The sequence below is a fragment of the Mirounga leonina genome, unplaced genomic scaffold (assembly GCF_011800145.1).
Source record: "Mirounga leonina isolate KUSES-001 unplaced genomic scaffold, KU_Mleo_1.0 Mir_117, whole genome shotgun sequence".
NCBI lineage: Eukaryota > Metazoa > Chordata > Mammalia > Carnivora > Phocidae > Mirounga > Mirounga leonina.
In genome coordinates this window covers 1,410,463-1,429,647 of record NW_023270274.1, presented here as the reverse complement: position 1 = coordinate 1,429,647, position 19,185 = coordinate 1,410,463, and positions in this window count along the sequence as shown.

Here is a 19,185-nt window from a genome sequence, read left to right as displayed (position 1 = left end):
CCTGCAGGATGTGGTTGCTGGGACGGCTGCACAGACTGGGGGTCCCCTGCAGGATGTGGATGCTGGGACGGCTGCACAGACGGGGGTCCCCTGCAGGATGTGGTTGCTGGGACGGCTGCACGGAAGGGGGGGTCGCCTGCAGGATGTGGTTGCTGGGACGGCTGCACAGACGGGGGGTCACCTGCAGGATATGATGCTGGGACGGCTGCACAGACAGGGGTCACCTGCAGGATGTGGATGCTGGGACGGCTGCACAGATGGGGGGTCACCTGCAGGATGTGGATGCTGGGATGGCTGTACAGACGGGGGGTCACCTGCAGGTTGTGGTTGCGGGGACGGCTGCACAATGGGGGTCACCTGCAGAATATAATGCTGGGACGGCTGTACAAAAGGGAGGTGGAGTCAAGAGTACAGCCTCAGTCTTCACCCCAGCTGGCCATCTACCGCTTTCTCGTGTAAGCAGAGGACTATGTCAACACTACAGCTTCTATTTCTGGTGTTTGTCCCTGTGGCTTCGCTTGCAAAGCTCCCTGCCAGGTCTCCAAGGAGGTGAGTCTGATCCCGTTTCCCTAGTCAGGCAGTGTGAATCATGTACGCCTTGCTACCCGCTAAACCCCAGACTCCAAGATGAGTCTCAGGGTTCTGTGTGATCCCTGCTTTTTGAGATCTCAGTCATTTGGGTGATGCTGTGGTGGTAAAGTGGCTATTAAAATGCAAGACCCAGACACACCGAAGCACGTCCAAGCACCCAGGCTGACCTAAACTAAATTTGTTTCCTTTAAAGGGTGTCTGCTGATCAGAGAAAGACATGAATCGTATGACCTCACTGATATGAGGAATTCTTAATCTCAGGAAACAAACTGAGGGTTGCTGGAGTGGGGGGTGGGGTGGGAGGGATGGGTTGACTGGGTGATAGACACTGGGGAGGGTATGTGCTCTGGTAAGCGCTGTGAATTGTGCAAGACTGTTGAATCTCAGATCTGTACCTCTGAAACAAATAATGCAATATATGTTAAGAAAAAAAAAAAGATAGCAGGAGGGGAAGAATGAAGGGGGGAATCGGACGGGGGGACGAACCATGAGAGACTATAGACTCTGAGAAACAAACTGAGGGTTCTAGAGGGGAGGGGGTGGGAGGATGGGTTAGCCTGGTGGTGGGTATTGAGGAGGGCACATTCTGCATGGAGCACTGGGTGTTATGCACAAACAATGAATCATGGAACACTACATCTAAAACTAATGATGTAATGTATGGGGATTAACATAAGAATAAAAAAAAGAAGAAGAAGAAGGTAGCAGGAGGGGAAGAATGAAGGGGGGAAATTGGAGGGGTAGACGAATCATGAGAAACGATGGACTCTGAAAAACAAACTGAGGGTTCTAGAGGGGAGGGGGTGGGAGGATGGGTTAGGCTGGTGATGGGTATTAAAGAGGGCATGTTCTGCATGGAGCACTGGGTGTTATGCACAAACAATGAATCATGGAACACTACATCTAAATCTAATAATGTAATGTATGGGGATTAACATAACAATAAAAAAAGAAGAAAGAGTGTCTGCTGACCTCTGGGCACCTCACACTTTACCTATCACGAAATTCCTCTCCAGTCCCAAGGAGTCTCCTCACTGACGCCAAATAGTTTTCTATTCTTTCTCCTCCACGTTTGCCTTGTGCTTCCCTCGTGGCCCCCTGCAGCTGGGGGGCTCTTGTCCCTGTTGCTTCCTGCCCACAGTCTGTACCCCCTTCCGGTACTGGCTCAGGCACCTCCAACTAGCCCACTCGCCAGGGATTTCCCTCATCTCAAAGAGGTACAGCACTGCTCATACCAGAGATTTTGTTTTTAGTCCCATAAAAATGTGGGGTCGGCCCTTGCTGTGCTGGCAGGTCTGGTACCTGTAGGAATCCCCTGCTCCTCCTCGGGGCCTCGGGCCACAGCACCTTGGGGGCACCCAGTGCAGTTGCAGGGTCAGCGTCCCCTCCATGTGGGGCCCAGCACCATGGCCAGCCCATCATGTCTGACCTGCAAAACCAAACCTATTTGCCAGCACTGTTCTCCAGGATCTTATGGGTTATGTCACTCGTAAACTTTCATTCAGTATTTGTATATTATGTTCTGTCATCAAACTGGACCAATAGCTTGGAATGGGTTTGGAGTTCTTCCAACAGTGTCTTCACAGGTTGACCACCATGATTCCAGTCCCGCCATTAAGACTCATTATTTAATTAGGGGACCCTAGTCCCTAGGAGACTCCCGTCGAAGGGAAGATGCCCTTTGGAGCAAAGGCCTGTACCTTTTTTAACGTTAATGAAAACTACTCGGCAGCATGGGAGTCCTAAAGTAGGACCCACGTCTAGAACAGTGGGCAGGCGGGTTTGCTTTGGGTGATGGGGAGCAGGTGGAGGGAACACAGGGTAGATATGAGGAGTAGCGTTGCTGGTGTGGGTGCATTGCCCCTTGTTATACAGAACTTTCCTTATTTCCAATAGCTGCATATGATAAGTTTTACCATCTCCAATTTAGAGAGGATGAAACAGAGGCACAGAGGGGTTATGTAAGTGGGCTGTGGTCACCCAGTAGGGCAAGGGCAGAGGTAGAGCCCGGCACGGCCAAGGATGGTGAGAGCAAGAGCCTCAGCCGGAGACACACAGCTCCCTCCTCAGAGGGAGCTCCCCCTTCTGCTGGCTGGGCCTTCACGGGCTGTGGGTGTGCCCTCTCCTGCAGCGCAGGGTAGAGCCACTGAGACCCGCCTCGGCAGACGCCAGAGGTCGGGGACAGAGCTGCAGCCCCCACCACAGAGGAGCCTCTCAAAAGTGGAGGCAGGCTGTCGGCAGACACGGAGGTGGCGCGAAACGTGCCCAGGTGAGCGAGCACAAATCTGCTTGAGCACCACCATGTACAAACTCGGTTCATGGTGTGCAAGTGTGTTCCTGGTTTGCTCTGCTAGAGTGGGATTTCAGGATGGATAAAAGAACAGAATGGAAGTATAATGTGCATTTAATCCAATTGAAATCTTACCTCTGAAATGACATCAGATTGCTTTGACGCAAACAGGGAATGAATGCTGTCTGAACCACTGTACAAAATAAAACTTGCCTAAGTGGCCGGTACCCAGGCCAGGACATAGACGTTCCGCCCGTGCGGCATGTGCTTTGAGCTTCAGTCATACTGGCTATTTATGCCCTCAGAGACAGAACACATAGCTTGCTTAGACATTTGTAACTGTAGAAACACTATTGAATGTGAAGACCTAAGCACTGGGTAGGTTTTGGAAAGAGCGTAGTATTTCTCAAGTCCTCACTGTTTCCAGGGACCTTTGTATCGGGGCACTAGACCCCCATGTCCAGAGGCACAGATTCTACATGGAAATCTTATAGAGAAAACTTGGCAAACATGATAGATACAAATGTAAATTAGCTGTCAATCAGACATTAAAATGGATTTTTAAGAAGAATTTATCTACTCTAAAAGAGAGTAAAGATGATCCTTCTGCTAAATGATTTAAGAGTGTAATTGGCTGATGAGGGTGTAGAAAAACAGTAATAAAAGGGAAGTGCATTTAATTTTAGCTTGTCACTTCCAGCTTTATAAATTGGTTTATTCCAAATGAATACTCACAGTTTTCAAAATTAAATTACCTTGTTTTTTTATTTATTTAAAAATTTTTTTTTTTTTTACCTCCAACCTATTTAGGTGACCCTTACATATGCCAGCCAGTGGGCAAAAGCAGAAACTCTAAGTCTCCTGTGCGTGCGTGTGTCCGAAGTTCTGCTAAGGCAGAGTATCATATTTAACGAAATTGCATTACATTGTCATCAACTTGCAAACCTGGGGAAGCATTTGGCCCCGGGGTGTCTCCCTCAGAGAACGCTTGTTTGGGTGAACTGCGTGTCCTATTTCCACCATGACCTTTTAACCGCGCGTCTAAGCCCCCTGCCCCCCCCCCCCCCGAGAAAACCTTAACGAGTTTCTCATCATCACAGAGAGCAATCAGCTGTCTTCAGTCAGCTGTGCTACGAAATGCAGCTGGGGCCCGGGGTGATCCTGGTCTTGCGGGTCTGCCCGCCGGGTCGCCGGGAAAGCCCAGCCCAGCCCAGCCCAGTCAGGTGCATTTAACGCAGCGGTTCTCAAAGTGCGTTCCTCAGACAACAGCAGCAGCGTCACCTGGAAACATGTTAGAAATGCAAAGTCTCAGGCTCCAGCCCAGACCTGCTCTGAAGCTCTGGGGGGACCCAAGGGCCTGCATTTCATCCACGCATCCCCATAACGGTGATGCTCGCTCAGATCCGAGACTCACGGGTCTTGGGCACAGGTTGCTTATGGAGTCAATACTCTCGGGACTCCACCTGCCACTGTGACCTTTGTGAACTGGGGCGAACTGCCCGACCTCCGGTCTGAGCTTCCTTGGATGTAGATGGAGGTAATTCGGCTGCCTCGACAGCCTGCAATTCCCTACGTTGTACCTGAACTACGTGTCATGGGAGACCGTGCCCCGTATACGAGGTGGGGTGTTAAAGGGGAAATCTTCCTGCGTCTGAGTGAGCCGGCGTCGCGCGCTGGCTATCCGGCACCAAGGCGAGGGGGACACACGCCAGGGGAGCAGACTGAACAAAGGCAATCACTGGCAACCACTCCACTCTTGAACTTTCTCACCAGCTCGGAATGTAAAATTGCAGGTTAGGCAAGAGGAGCAGGTGCGGGAAAGGGTGCGTCTCCAATCCTAGGCAGGGGGGCTTCAGAGGGAGCTGGGTGTGGGTCCCCCCCGGTGAGAAGGGATTCTACTGGTGCCTGCTTCCGGCCTGAGAAGTTCCAGCAGCCTTTTGCAGCTGGTCTGAGACGGGCTTGCACTGCCCCAGAGCTGATCGCAGTAAGATCTGCCTTTCCCTCAGTGTGGGGGCGAGAGAAGCCTGCGACTGGGCGGTTGACCGGTGTCTCCTCCTGCAGTAAGAAGCTGGAGGTGGAACCAGCTCTCCCGGAGGAGCCGGAAACAGCCTCCCAGGACAGATTCATCTACCAGGTAGAAGGAGCGGCAGGAGAGAGGTCCTGGCAAAGCTAAATCCAAAACACGCTCAGAAACTCTTCATGGGGGAAAGAATCCGTTTCTGCCAGAAGAGTTGGGGGCAAGCTTATGACAGTACACGTTCGCGAGAAGTGACTCCTGTTCCTTATCACTCGTGCTTCTCTCTGCTCTAGTGTGGGAGAGGGCGTCACGGAGCTGGGTGTAGGGGAGGGAGAAGCACTGGACAGAGAACCAGAGAAGCCAAATACAGCCCTCCGTTCCACTCTAGGCCACGCCATGGAAGGGAGGGAGATTGGGATGTTTTGTTTTCAGCTTTTTTTTTTTTTTTTTTTTTGAGAGGGAGAGAAAGAGAGAGCAAGAGAGGGAGTGGTGGGGAGGGGCAGAGGGAGAGAGAATCCCAAGCAGACTCCATGCTCAGCATGGAGCCCAATGTGGGGCTCGATCTCATGACCCTGAGATCACGACCTGAGCTGAAATTAGGAGTTGCACACTTAACTGACTGAGCCACCCAGACACTCCAAGGAAATTGTGATTTTAAATAAAATTTGCTGTTTTGATTAATATTTGGCCACAATATTCTAACTTCTGCATTGAGGCTCTTTGTGACTTAAGTGACCCTTGCATTGTCTATTACCTAAGGGTGAGCAAAATCGCCATGGCCTTCTAGAGCTTTCCTCTAGGAGAAATGAAGATTATTCTCATTGAAAAACACCCAAAGAGGCAAAGATAGACCATGGAAGTAAATTCAAGTTAATTATGACATGAGTTATGCTTTTTCAATATATGTTCACACACACACATGCTCACATACTAACACACATGTGCACACATACATATTCACATACATGGTTGCACATACATGCACACATAAACACATACATGCATGCACGCACACATATATGCTCAAATACATAGCCACATGTCAAATAGTAGAGCCCCAACAAATGGAAGCTGTTTGCTTCTATTAGGAACAAATAACATCTGCCTCCTTTTAGAATAAGTAATGTTTTATTAATTCCAGTTTTATAGGTCTAAGTGTAAAGACAGACCCATCAAAATGCAAAGTCTTAACGAGTGCTGACGGGAACCAGCACAAGGTCCTGGTGGCAAGTGTTTTCATAGACTCATGGAAGGAGAGGCTATAAAGCAGCTCAGTGATCTTCAGATGATATAATAATGAGCTAGAGATTCTCCAGGCTGGGAGAGAGCTGACTGGTCTGGGCGGCCATGTCACCGGGGGTCAGAGGGCGCCATCACAAGGCAGAAATGGTGAGGGGTGCAGCTGCTGTGTGCCTGCTGTTTCCCCAAGACCCAACCCTGGTTTCAAGTTCAAATTCCCTCCAAATAGTCCTGCAATATGTTTGGATGCTCCCTGGAACGCAGGTCTCTGCTTTCTGACAGGTAGGATCTCCGTGTATATACGATTCACATATATTATTGCAAGATTGGAGCTTTGTGTTACGTATCTTCGATCCAGTCCTTGATGCACATGGAGCAAGTCTGTCTTCTACTCCTCATGGCATCCCTTAGAAATTCCGGGAAAATAAATGAATTCTTTCTGAGTCCGGTCCCTTCAACACTTTCTCATTTGGCTCATTCCTTGTTCCTGCTTCCTTCCTCTGATCTAAACATGTTCCAGTTAGTGCGCACTCCTCTGAAAGTGAAGGCAATGCCCCCAAAACCAGAATGCCTTGTCTTTTTTCAGAAGAGAAAAATAAGGTCCAGCGAGGACATTGGCATGTCTGAAACCATATATGGATCTTCCTTGACTTAGGATGGGGTCACATCCCAACGAACCCATTGCAAGTTAAAAATATCATAAGTAGAAAGTGAACATTGAAGCTTAGTCTAGTCCACCTTGACGTTCTCAGGGTATTATATTAGCCTACAGTTGGGCAAAATCATCTAACATGAAGCCTATTTTATAATGAAGCATTGAGTATCTCATGTCATTTACTGAATACTGTGCTGAAAGGGAAGAACAGGATGGCTGTGTGCGTTCTGAATGGCTATAAGCATATTGGTTGCTGATCTTTGTGATTATGTGGCTGATGGGGAGTCATGGTCCCTGCTGCCCAGCATCGTGAGAGACAATAGCACCACAGACAACAGAAGATCCAAATCCCAAATTCCAAACATGGTTTCTACCGAGGGCACCACTTCCACACCGTCATGAAGTTGAAAAATCTTGTGTTGAACCATTGTATATTGGGAAACTTTGCTGTTTGGAAGAATAAACACTGCAGCCTTCCAAATGGCCAGCTCTGAGATTTTCCCACCGTGCCATCCTCCCTCCAAAGCACAGAGCAGGGCTGTTACTTTTATTCAGGGGGAATACTTTTTCCCAGTTTGTACCTTTCTGCTCCCGTCTGTGTTGGGCATGCTGGCTACTGACAGCACTGGGGCCAGGATGCCCACAGGGTAGGGAAAGCATCCACTGGGTAACTTTCCCCAGAAGGACCTATGAGGGGGCCATTAGCACTGACTGTCAGGGCAGCGGCCGTGGTCAGTGGGTCAACATGCCCTCGGCCACATGGAGCCGTCCTGTTCATCAAGGGAAACAATCCCGTGACGTTAGTAACTCAGGAACCACAGTGACCGTCACTCAAAGCTATAGAGTGCCAAGGACGTTTCAGATGCATGTCTTGATTTTAACAACTTAATTACAGCATAAACGTGTGAAGATGAGAGGAGCAATACCTATTGACTTGCTGAGTATTTACAGATTGTCTACCATGTGCTGGACACTCTGCAGGTGCCATGATGCATTTTCACACTGAATCCTTGTCATTGCACACAGAGGCACGTTTCCATCTCACACATGACGTAACCGTGGCTCACAGAGATAAGTAAATACTCAGGGTCATGGAGCCGGTGGCTGGTAGTCATGACTCTGGCTCAGCACCAATGCAACTTCACATCCAGGCTCTTCGTCATACACAGCTGTTTTAGTTATCTATGGCTGCATCACAATTTAATTCAGAGCTTAGGAGCTTCAAGCAGCACACATTTATTATCAGGAATCATCACATGGGCCTCCCCAGAGTTGCTTGAGCATCCTCACAACATGGCGGCTGGCTTTGCCCAGAGTAAGGGATGAGCGGAGGGAGAAGGAGCCCCCAGATGGAAGCCATGTCTTTATAATGTGATCGTGGCAGCAACATCCAATACCTTGGTGGCATGCTATGGGTCAGACCACCTGGCATGTGTGGGAAGGACTGACACAGGGAGTGAGCCCCAGGAAGCGGGGGCACTGGGACCGCCTTGGAGGCTGATGACACCAAAAGCAGTGAAACCTGAAGAAAAGGACCTGAAAATAGGTGATCTCTGCATCTGTGCCATCACCAGATTGGTTATTCTCGATTTCATTTTTGTTGTTGTAAAACACACACACACACACACACACAGTGAAGCACAATTGGGGGATGATTTTGTTAATCTGGTTGTCGTGATGGCTATAATGTGCACATGACAGCTTCACGGTGCAACGGTCTGGCCAAACAGGAGTTACCTGTGACAGGTGCGTACATGCTGCATTCTTCAGTTCAGTTCTCAAGCATCTGTGTGTTTGAAACACTGACACTTTAGGCACATAACAGAAGTAATGTGCATCCTTGACCTTTTAGAGGTGAAATCCGCAAGACCGAATGCAGGGCGGTCCTAGTGCACCTGTTCTCAACTGACTTGCGGAGCTTTAGGCTGGACACTGCCTTCCCAGAGAGGTGGTGTCGATGTCATTTTAAAGCAAAATGCAGTGTGTTCCGTCTATTCAGTGACTCTAGCTTTACGGGGAAAGGCTGTGTGTGCAGGGCCCAGGCAGCGGCAAGACCGTGTGTCCCTGTGCTACGTGTGGGGTGTGGGGCGGGACCATCAGCAGGACGTGGAGATCGGAGTCAGCTCAGCAGGCGGCATCCAGCCTCACGTCTGAAGGGCACCTGGAAACAAGGCCAGGGTCCAGGGGGAGGCGGGGACTGGGCTGGTCCAGGGACGACCTCTCAGGACTCAGAGATGAGGAAGGATGTTTGCAGGGCTCTTTTTTGGCTTTTGCCCTCAGATTCTGGCCTCCTGAGCTGGGGCTGAGGCAGATTAGCCAGTTGCCTTGAAGGTGCAGGACTGGGGCTAGATGTCTGTGACTTCTGTCCTTGCTTCTGTTTCTGGCGTTCAGCGCACAGGAAACGTGAGCCTCAGCCTAGCCCTGCTGCCTCTCAAGAGAGCAAGCACTTGACTCCACTAAGAAACCCAGCATACGTGGAGGCCTTGAGCACACAGCCCCTCTCGCACCGCCCAGCAGGGAAACGCCTGGACAGGGAGACACAATGCAAACGGAGAATTGCGTGCCCCCAGGGCGCTAATCATCAGACGGAAATACTGTACTGTTTCCCCGCTCTGAGTCCCACATGAGCCACTTCCCAAGGACCCAAGCTCTGCTGGGTCACGGGCCCGCACCAGGTGGAGGCTCCGCGGAGCCTCCCTGCCCGCCTCTGTGGCCTCACTGCGCTGCCCTCCGTGCTCCTCCCCATGGCCAGGACGAGGTCTCCTTAGCTTTCCCTTCCTCTTGACTCTCGCGCACCACACTGGAGCGGCTCCCCTGCTTTAGAACGACGTCGGTGAGGCTGCTCCCAGAGAAGCACCAGAACGCAGACAGGGAGGGATGCTCATCAAAGGGAAGCACAGCCTCTGCATCCCTCTGTCGCCTCCCTCCAAAGCCCCCAGGACGCTCTTCCTTACACAGCAGCTCAGGCCCCTGAGGTCCTGGGTCTCCGGCACGCCCAGCTCCTGCCTCCGCTGCGCACACCAACACCGAAGACTCAGGCGCCCTGCAGGGCGACAGGAGGCCGGGCATACTCAGGTTGTGGTTCTGTTTTCAACAGATACTTCATGACACCCACAGTTTGCCCGACACTGTTCGGGCTGGAGCACACACTGGGGTCTGCTTTCACCTCGCAGCATGCACGGGGGCAGTGCCCACAGGTGAGAGTGGACAGGCCGGGAGCTCGGAGGAAGGCGGGTCACTGCCAGGACTCACTGGAGGAGGGCCATCGGGCGTCAGCTGGCCGGAGCTGTAGGATTTGGGGGACAGAGGGGCCCTGGGGCTGCCGTGCGGCTGGCTGAGGCGGTGTTGTCGATCCTCAAAGAATTCTCTTTCTTCCACTAAACGTTTGCGGCCCTCTCCGTGATTGGAGATCCCTCTCGGTGTGAGGAAGTAGGAAGGATGTAAGCCTTCATTTACAACATACATGTGGCTCTTCACTTTTTCTTGTGTTTTCATGAATTTTGGAGGGAAATTGGGAAAGTCTCTGTCAAGCGTTGTTAGCCAGACACAATTTTTAAAGGGAAGCTTGACATTCTGTGCATTTGATGGAATCAAAGGGACTTTGAGCAATGGTTGGGTTAATCCTTGCTGTTTGGAGGCCAGCTTCTGTTTCACAAATATGCAGGACTGAACGCAAGTGATAAATGGAAACAATAGGGTAACGGTTCATTCTCTGCTGATCCATATCCAAATAGGCTATAAAAATGGTAATGTATGTATTCATAATTAACATGCTAACCATAAATCATCTCAGAGCTAAATTATTAAAACAATGAAATGCACACATCTCTATTAGGGATGAAAATTTATTTGTGGAAAAGTTTGGAAGTCAAAACTGAACCCGCTGAGGCGGACTTGCGGGGGCCCCTTCTCATTCACACCGAAAGAGGAAACAGGCGCGTGTCTCACCAAGTGCGTTCAGCAACCAGGGGTGAATCTCAACGTAAATGCTCCGGTTAGACGCAGGAAGTGGGATGAGCACAGAGCCAAGCTGGACCAACAGGAAGAGAGTAACGGGGTTTTCTGACCATCAGAGCAGTACCCACAGGCCTACGTTTGTCCACAAAGTTACAGCGTAAGTTCTGGATTACCTCTGGTGAGTCACCTCTTGGAAAGTTTCTCATTAAGGGTCTTGGGACCTGGTGTGCAAGGACCTCTGTGTCCTGGCCCCTTCCTGGCGGGTGTGAGGTCACATAGCTAGCCCAGACTGAGATCTCGATGGTCAAGGGGGACAGTCCCTCCCAGGACCTTTCACCTGCTGATGGGTTGGCAGACCTCATCCGCGGGGAGCTGGGTGAGGCCGTCTCCCAGACGGGAGGGTCCCCAGCCGGGAGACCTCCAGGAGTTACAGGACTCCATGGAGTGGATCCTGAGGCCCAAGAGCCTCTTCTGACCTGGATCCAGTTGGGTGGGCCCATGATGTCCTCAGATGTTTGTCCGCTCATGCAGGAACTGCCCGCCGGCTCACACGGGGGTCTTTGTGAACACGTCAGACGGCAGCTCTGGCAGATCCAGGCGCGATCATGTCCAGCGGGCCCCATGGCCGGCAGAGTCCTTCTACCGAGGAGGCGATACCGGTGTCTGCTCTGAGGCTCTCGGGCTGCACCCCTGCTTGGAAGCAGCACAACTCTGTGCTGGTGGTGCTTTCCGTTCCATTACCAGGTACACCTTGAGCCGCTCTGACTGTTTTCCCGCCTGTCCTTCCCTTGCTCTCCCTGGAGCTCATTTTCTTTACCGGCATCCTGTCCTTTCCCAGGTGGGGGACAAAGTCAGCCCCAAGCGAGGGCAGGAGGGAAGTCGGGGTGCCAGCCCGCACAGCCCCGGAGGGACCAGCGATGGGGGGCCTGAACACCTGTCCTCCACACTCACCTTTCTTCATGAGAGCTGGCCCCGAGGGGGTGCCAAGGACCGGCCGCGTGCTTTCTTCCTCCACAACTCTAGCGACGCCATCAGCTCGGTGCTGACCCGTGCTGCCGTCTCGTGATTTGAGCCGACCTCCGTGGCTGCTGGCTGCTTCTGAAACCTGACATTGCTTTCAAACTTTGGCAACTGCTCTTTCTTCTCTCTTCCTTCGCTTTTTCTAGCAAAATGATTTTAGGCGGAAAGGATTCTAGAACATACTCCAGGAAATTCAAAACAAAGGTGCAATGCTTACCACTTGAGCAAACTGAATGGTCAAGGACACACATGACAAAGGTCCGGTTAATCCAAACTGAAAACTAGTTAGCTTTGGTGAACACAGCATAAGCATTTGCTTTCAGCCCCCACACCCTGGGATGGTGGGTCTGAGCCCCTTTCCCCCATCCTGTGCTCCACCTGAGCCAGGGGCTGGGGTGCTGGCCTTTGGAGAAGAGACAGAGCAGTGAGGCTAAGGGCTGGTGTCTGAAATCAGAAACCGTTCCAGGGATGAGGATGGCCCCTGTGTCGGCGACCTGTAGGCATAGTAAAACCACCTGCCAACCCCCTGCCCGTGGGAACAGGTGCGACACCTTGCACCATCCTACAACAATACGGGGCAGGTACCGTGTTTGTGAAAGATCCGGGTGAGGCACATGCGGCGACGTTTGGGAGCCACAGGGTTGCTGCAAGGACTCAGGGTGCACTGTGGGCACGGGCAGCGGAGCACCATAGATCCAAGGCCTGTTCTGGTGAGGGCTGCCTGTCCTGGCTGCTAATGTTCTTTTTTTTTTTTTTTAAGATTTTATTTATTTTTTTGACAGAGAGAGACATAGTGAGAGCAGGAACACAAGCAGGGGGAGTGGGAGAGGGAGAAGCCAGCTTCCTGCCGAGCAGGGAGCACAACACGGGGCTCGATCCCAGGACCCTGGGATCATGACCTGAGCCGAAGGCAGATGCTTAACGACTGAGCCACCCAGGCGCCCGGCTGCTAATGTTCTTGATGGTGGTTGGATTCCCTTTCACTTCTAAATTCTTTAGTTATTTTAGTCGATAATGAACCTTGAAAGGTAGGGTCCCCAAATATCTCGTTATAATCACATTTCACGTTATAACTACTAATGTAATAAATAATTTTGTTACTAATAAATTTGTTACTGATGTAACAAATAATTTTATAATAAAATGGGATATTAATGAAGTGCCCGAGATGCTTATGGTTTTAGTGATTCTCAAATAAACAGCTGAGAATGTTGTAACAGTTTGAAAAAATAAGGAGGACGCGGGCTTCGCTCAGTCAGGTAGGAAAAGCTGCTTGCGAGCCATACTGATTTCAAACAATGGGATACTGGTGTGGGTATCACAGCCGTCCCCCAGTGTCCGCTTACGGATGAGGGATTCCTCTGGGGGCCGTGTCCGGTTCACATACGCATCTCAGGGCTGTGACCAGGCTTTCGGGGAGACGACAGTCAAAGCCTGTGCTGGGGAAGGTTGGGGAAAGAAGAGAGAGAAGCAACAAGTAGGAACATAGGCTGTCCTGATTGTCCTTGTTGGGACTGTGTCCACCCACGTCTGCCTCCTCCTTGGGCATCGGCCTCTCAGCGGGGACAGGCGCTCCACTGGCCTCCCTCGCCTGAGCGGCTGCATCGTGGGTGTGTTACCAGAGCTGATTGGTTCATTCAGCAAGTCCTCCCAGGGCCTGGGGTAGCGCAGTTGGAGAAGACTCTGACCCTCGATTTCAGCTCAGGTCATGATCTCGGGGTCGTGGGATCCAGCCCTGCATTGGGCTCCACGCTCAGCACGGAGTCTGCTGGAGATTCTCTCTCTCTCCCTCTGCTCTTCCTTCCGCTCGCGGTCTCTCTCTCTAAAACAAAAACAAAACCAAGTATTCCTGGTGTAGCTTCTACACGTACACATCCATGCGCATCTGCCGAGAGCCCACTTCGCACCAGGCAGTGGCCCCGCGAGAGATGGGGTCCCTTTCATCGCAGGTGCACACAGCCCAGGATTCAGACAGGGGCCTTGTGGTGGCCACACGATGACCGGCACCCGAACCACGGAGGCTCAGGGGCCAGCCGATGCGGGGAAGGGCTCCAGATTCAGCCAGCGAGGGGCCGTCAGTCTTCGAGGAGGCTGGACGGGTCTGCGGGGGTCAGCAAGGCGGCCGCGCCCTGCCGTGGGGGCTGAGAGCTGAGCCAGCGCTCGGATCCCGCGGGACTCCCTGCGCCGCACCGGCGCCTTGTCGTTAGGCCGGGGATGGATGGGTGTTCTCAACGTGTTTCAGACAGAGTGGCGATCTAATACGAATTTCAGAGAACTTTCTGTTTAAACAAGTTTAGGGTCACACGGGAGTTGTTACAGAGCACTGAGCGCACCGAGCCCCAGCCGTGAGAGCCTCTCCAAGCCAGAGGCCAGCGGGAGATGGGAGATGCACACGCGAGCGGTCCTCGGCTCCCACTCCGGTTGTGGGCTTCCCTGCGCTGCGGGCGGCGCACCGTCCTCTGACATTTGATCACAAGCGCACATTGCAGTAATACCCGCACAGAGCGCCCCTTCGCCCTCAGGCCTCGGCCTCACGCTGGGAGCCTCGCCGCGGCGCGCACCCCTGCCCACCGCGCGCTTCCTGCGCTTGGGGAGATTTGCTCACTTTGGGAACGTTACGCAAACGGGATCATACAGTACGTGACCACAGATACTGGCTTTTTGACCCCGCAAAATGCCCTCAAGACCCACCCGGTCCTCGGGCAAGGAGTGCCCCTCGCCCTGTGGGGCGACGGCCCCTGGCGCGGATGGGCCAGTCCGTTTCTCCGTTCCACTCGCTTTCCCCCAGGTTGTGGTGGTTGTGGCCGCAGCTACTATACACATTCGTTTGCATTTTTGTCCAGGGGACATGCTCAGCAGTGGGACTGCTGGGTCCTGGGCATGTGTGATGTCGCAGACACTGCCCAGGGGTTTCCTGCTGTGGCCACATCGTTCTGCGTTCCCTCCAGCGACCTGCAAGAAGTCAAACGCTCCTCCTCGTCGCCAGCACCTGCCGGGACGAGTTCCTCTTACTTCCTCCATCCTGGTGGGTGTGTAGTGCGACTCACTATGGTTTTAATGTGCATTTCCCTCGTGGCTAAGGCTGTTGGGCATCTTTTCACATGCCTATTGGCCATCTGTGTATGTCTTTGGAGCGGTGTCTGTTCAAGGCTTTTGCCCATTTTCTGACTGGATTGCTTATTTCGTTCTGCTCAGTTTTGAGAGGTCTTTACATATTCTGGATACAAGTCCTGTGTTGAATTTGTGAATTGCAAATATTTTCTTCAAGTCTGTAGCTTGGCTTTTCATCTACTGCACAGGGTCTTTTGCAGAGAAAAAATATTTTTAATTTTTATGAAGTCCAAATTTTCAAATTTTCCTCCTGTGGCTCATGCTTTAGGGGTCATGTCAAGGAATTGGCCCTTGGCCACAAAGATTTTTCTCCTAAAGGTTTTGTAGTTTTATATTCAAGTATAAGATACATTTTCAGTTATTTTTTTTGTGTAAGGGGTATGCCTATTGCAATCTCAGAAAGATGCCCCTGGTGTGCAGAATGGAGCCGGAGAGGCTGATCATGGAGGTAGAAGAGCTGGTAATGCAGTGACAGAGGGGAGGGCTGCAGGGTCATGGTGACGGACAGGAAGCCGCGGGACACTCCACACTGGGCTGGCCCTGGTCAGAGGGGCACACATGTGTCTCTACACATACATGTGTACAGACGCGCATACATATATGTATATATACACATGCACGTGTGTGTGTGTGTGTCCCATCTTACTAATCACATGGAGAAACCCCCTTCACACCAACTCCTGAGATTTTCTTAAAACTTTAAAAGAAAATAGTTTAGTGTTTGGAAAATTTATCTTGAAATAAAAATTTGTTTGAAAAGACACATTATTCATTAGTGTGTATGCAGGTTCACACAACAGCTTAGGGACTGGTAGTTTAAAATGTGGGTATTTCCTAATTATGTTAAATCAGGTTATTCATCAGTATGTTTCACGAAAGGCAGAAGTGGAATGTGCTCAGTCTAGACTGGTTCACGTTGGGTATGATGCTAATTACATGCAGTGGTGTTTCTGGCTTCTTGCCTTGGGCATTAGAAAAAAAGAGTGCCATTGGATCTGAGAAATTAGGCTTTGAATCTTGAGCTAGAGGAGAGCATGAGGCAGTTTTCAAACGATCTCGGTGAAATGCCCCAGAACCCATGATGGATCATCAAATTCCAGGCAAAAGGAAATTAAAGCTCTAAAGGCAGAAGCGAAGACTCAGACCCAGGCTTGAAAGTGCCCGTTTTGGACAACGACTTGCTGCTGCAGACCCCACCGTGGTGTGCCCTGTGGTTGTCTGCTGGTGGTGATTTAGGGGTTCCCCGTGCAGTTCTAGTGCTGCTGGGCCGTCCCCCTGCAAACAGCAGTGATATTTCAGTGCTTGGTAATGCGTGGGATGCTGTGCACGAGACAGGCAGCTTGATGTGCTGTGTGGATGGCGACTTCCGTTAAAAACAGTTCAAGACTGTCTGCAATGCACGTCTTTAAAAAACTCCTTTTTCTTTTTCATTTTCTAAACGTACATTCAGTGTTAATAATATTCATGATTCTAGGCTAGGGATGCATCCAGCCCTTTTTCTGGATATGTCAGCCTCAGCATGTGTGTATTCTCCCACATTTTTGTTCTGTCTTTTCTAGCTTCTGGGAAAAGGCAAAATGGGCCATAATGCAAGTAAATCATTGTAGGCTGTGGCTGTCCCTGTGTCCCCAAGCACCCTTTCTCCCCAGTGCATCCTGAAATAAAAGATGTTCGGTTCTAGATCCTGTCACTTTTGTCTTTTTGTTGGTGGTGGCTTGGGATACTTGTGGGCATCAGTCTCACTGTTTTATTTAATTGCAGTTGGGAACTGATCTGAATGCATTTGTCAGATACGAGTATTTGTAGTAACCACGGGACTAATGTCTAGAGAGAAAAGTCAAGCGTGAGTGTGAGAAGAAGAGACGGAAACTCTCCTTTGCCTACACAAAGTTCAATATTTCATCTAGTCCTCCCACGGACTAGATGCTCCCACAGACCAGGTGCTCCCACAGACCAGGTGCTCCCACAGAGTAGGTGCTTTCACAGACCATGTGCTCCCACAGACCAGGAGCCCTCACAGACCAGATGCTCCCCCAGACCAGGTACTCTCACAGACCAGATGCTCCCATAGACTAGATGCTCCCACAAACCAGGTGCCCCCAGAGACTAGATGCTCCCACAGGTGTTCTCTCGGACTAGGTGCTCTCATAGACCAGGTGCTATAGGTTTTGAAGAATGGGGATGGGCCCCACACCCCATCATTGAGGCTATGACTCCACCACTAGAACTGCCTGCCGATAGCTCTTTACAAAGGAGTAATCAGGCAGTTATGACACAGCAAAACCCTTTGAGCCATTCTCAAAGTCTTAGGGGAGGAGAAGCTTCTAGAATGGTGTGTATAGGGGCAGTTGTGGAGGTCCAACAAGAATTTCCAAGAGAGATAGATATCTGCCATTCTTCATGGTATGGAGAACTTCCATGTACCCTAAGCTATGGTCTGAATGTTTGTGTCTCCCCCCAAACATTCCTATGTTTGTACCTAATCCCCAAGGTGATGGTAGCAGGAGGTAAGAGCCTTTAGGAGGTGAGCAGGAGATGAGGATGGGGTCAACATGGATGGGATTAGTGCCCTTATGAAAGAGCCTGCAGAGCTCCCTCATCCTTTCCTCCATGTGAGGATATAGCAAGTCTGCAGCCTGAAAGAGAGTCCTCCCCTGAACATGGCAGCACCCTGATCTTGGGCTTCCAATGTCCAGAACTGAGAAACAAATGTCTGTTGTTTACAAGCCACCCAATGTCTGGTATTTTGTTATAGGAGCTGGAACATTCTAAGACACCCTGTCCCTGGGCACATTTTTAGGCACATACTTTATTCTTCAGCGTTCTGAGGCTAAAGGGGGAACCATTAAGACAGAGGAATTACTTCTTCTTATCATGTGTGTTCACAAGGCTAGGTCCATGCTTGGCACATAACTATCATTTAATAAACAATGTGAATTAATTTAATTAATAGATGGATTTAATTAAGTGGTGTGCTGGTAAATAATAACTGGTTATCCAAATATAAATTAATCAATGAATCAATCAATCAAATAAAGATCTGATTTGTAGCATTTGCCAATTTCTGTGGTGAAAATATTGCCATCATGGCTGATTTCAAGCCACCAATATGATGTCAACTGGCTCACGAAATTCCTGATTTTGTAACATTGCTCTTTTTCAGACTAGTCACCCCAAGATGGGCCACTTTTGCATGCAGATTGTCTCAAGTTGAAAACAGTCAATGCCCAAAAGTCTCTGGAGAAACATTTGATCTTCTCTCTAACTACCTAAAAGAATTTAAGTAGACCTGCTCAGGAAGGGAGTTGTCACCATAAGTAACTATGTATAATATGAACTAGGGGTGGTAGACAGGGGGAACCCAGCTAAGTCTGTTTGTTAAAATTCTTCTCTGTGTCCCATTGTTTCCAAGTGGCCCAGCAAACATTTGTTCACTAAACATTTTCTCTTTTTCATCTTCCTGTGAATTGCATTCCTTCCTTCTGAAGTTCCAGGCCCCTACCCCCTCTGTTTAGTTTGGGATGGCATATATACCTGACTATCTTTGGAATCTCACCTCTGTGTGGATTCCTTGTAAGTATGGTATTAAATTGGATTCTCTCCTGTTAATCTGTGTCATGTCAATTTAACTCTTAGGTCAGCCAGAAGAGTCTTGAAGGGTAGAAGAAAATTTTTCCTCCCTAACACTCTTGTGAATGAACAAACAGCTCCGGGAAAATGTTACCCAGTGTACCAAGACGGTGAATCATAAATGCAATGAATGTAGGGTCCTACTCAGGAAGGCTTGGCTGGATGCATGTTAAGAGTAATTTTACTGGTTATTCTGCTTGACTGGAAGCCCTGTAAGGGTAGGACTTGGGTCTTATTCCCCTTTGAGTTTCTTAGTGTCAGTTCTCTGTCCTGCATGCACAGATATTGTGATTTCATACAAATCAAATCCATGTCACTGGCTCTGATTTTGAGAGTTTCCTTTTCTAAAATTTACCATAACCTGAGGACAAATACCATCCCAGGCCAGCGTCTAGGGCTATGGGCCAGATGAGTGCAGCATATCTGCCCCCTGGGGCCCTGCACACATCAAACAACAGCTAACAGAGTGGGAGCCCGGGATCAGACAGGTGCTAGGGTCTGAGCTGGGCCTTAAAGTGCCATCAGGTGGGGGAGCTGGGAGCAGCCAGGCACAGCCATTCCAGAGCCAGTGGTTTCAGGGCTGCCTTTGAGGCAGGAGCAGTGGCCTGGGGACATGGAGTTTGGAGGCCCACAGATGCCGAGTGAGGGATCAGACAGACTTCTGTGGGTGGAGGG